The sequence below is a fragment of the Brassica oleracea genome, chromosome C2, assembly GCF_000695525.1.
Source record: "Brassica oleracea var. oleracea cultivar TO1000 chromosome C2, BOL, whole genome shotgun sequence".
Lineage (NCBI taxonomy): Eukaryota > Viridiplantae > Streptophyta > Magnoliopsida > Brassicales > Brassicaceae > Brassica > Brassica oleracea.
In genome coordinates, this window is record NC_027749.1 from 50,769,115 (window position 1) to 50,771,516 (window position 2,402).

Sequence of the window (2,402 nt, forward strand, 5' to 3'; positions counted from 1 at the left end):
GCTACTTCTATACCAAGATAGTATGTAAGCATCTCGAGGTCTGACATATCAAATCTTCTTGACATATCATATTTGAATTGCTTGATAACATTGAGTGAAGTCCCTGTTACAAACAAGTCATCGATGTATATAGCTATGATCAGAAGCTCCCCCTTCTGTTTTTTTTATATACCGCAGGTTCCTTAGTGCACTTCGTGAATTCCATCTCCTTGAGAACACGGTTGAGTTTGATGTTCCAAGCTCTCGGAGCTTGACGCAAACCGTATAGTGCTTTGCTAAGTTTGTACACATAATCCTCGTATACATCCTCATTTAAGTCTCCATTCAGGAACGCAGTTTTCACATCTAAGTGATGGATCTCCCATCCATTAGTTGCTGCTAATGCCAAGATTAGTCATATGGTTTCTATCCGAGCAACTGGTGCAAATACTTCGTCGAAGTCTATGCGTTGTTGTTGCACGTAACCTTTTGTATAGTCTTGCTTTGTATTTGATCACCGTTCCATCTGTATTCCTCTTGATCTTATAGATCCACTTCAAACCTATCGGTTTTACACCTGCCGGCTTCTTGACGAGCTTCCAGGTCTTATTTTTGATGATAGATTCGATCTCTGCCTTCATTGCATCGATCCAAGCTTGTATCACTGCAGCTTCGATGTAACTTTCTGGTTCACCATCGATGGTGAGCAAGAGTCTGCCACCTTTAAATTCAGCAAGTGGGATGTAATCATCGAACCGCTTTGGTTTTCTGATGTTACGGTCATATCTTGATGTTACATGCTGGTCTTGGTTTGCATCGTTGTTCTCTGCTACTTCGTGGTGTTGGTGATCTTGATGCTCATCACCATCTCCTTCTTCTGTAACATCAATATGAGGAAGCTTGAATGATCCTGGTTCTTCGTCCATGTTTGTTGATAGTGTATACAATGCATTGAGATGTCTAGTTACACCGTTTTCTTCACAAAAACGAATGAACTCAGAAGATGTGAACTCTCCTCCTCTATCGGTGCGAAAAGTCTTGAGTTGTAGCTTCGTTTGATTCTCCACGTACTCCTTGAACTTTTTGAACCGATCGAACGCTTCACTCTTCTCTCTTAGCAGCATCGTCCACATATATCTTGAGTAATCATCAATTAAGACAAATACATATCTATTGTTTGCTGGTGTTGATGGTGATATCGGACCGCACAAGTCACCATGTACCAACTCCAATGCGTGTGATGCTCGATACTTTGCTTTAGGCGGGAAAGACTTCCGAGTTTGCTTCCCAACTAAGCAGGCGCTGCACACATCTTTCTTCTGTATCACCTGAGGCATCCCTACTACCATCTCTTTGTCTACCAAATTCTTCATGACTCCAAAGTTCACATGTCCTAGCCGTGCATGCCACGTCCATGTAACATCAGTTTCTTGTATTTGAAGACACTTCGGATATTCAACCTCCATTGGCGTCTTGTACAATCGGTTTGGTTGCCTTGCGACTTGTACTAATAGCCTTCCACGGGGATCTTTCAGCATCAGTAAGTTTTCTTTCATATTAACCTCACAACCCATTTCGGTTGCTTGTCCAAGACTTATGATATTGTGTTTAAGACTTGGGATGTAGTAGATATCTTTGAGTGCTCTTCTCTCCCCTGTTTGGGATTTTCTATTATTAAGAGAGAAGACGTAGAAATGAAATCAATCATTTTTATTAATTATTCATGAGATTTTTTTGTTATTTGAATAAAATGTCAATTCAATCATAATTTTTAACTTATATAATACCAAACTAGACCCTGACCCGCGCGCCAGCGCGGATATGAATTTTCAGTTTTTAATTATTTATTTTATTAAATGATGTATTTGCAATATTCGTTCATATTATATTCATTAAGTAAATATTTTTTTTTGCATCTTAAACTATCTATTTTTTACGAATGTGTGATATCATATAAAAAATATAAAATTAGATAATTTTAAAAACAAAAATTTTTCTTTCGTGTGCGATATCATATAAATAATGATCCGCCCAGTTAACAAAAGTTATGATTATTTTATGTGTAATTTTTTTTTGACCATTTCCTTAAAACTATATTAAATTTTACATATTTTAATAATAATATTTTTAATATCTTTACCTTTTTATTTGAAATGCAACTTCAATATTTTTTTTAACAATTATAAAAAAATATTTAAAAAATATTTTAAGAATTTGTTTGAAAAATATGAAAATTACATTTTAAATTAAAATTATCCTAAAATTTGATAAGTTTTGATGTAAACGAAAACTCAAATTATGTAAAAAATAATGATGTTCAATGATAATAACAATTTTAATTGATTATTTTTTAAAAAATACATTTACAAAAATATTGTTTGAAAGAAAATTCATTTATCTTTCAAATATAAAATGAAAATATT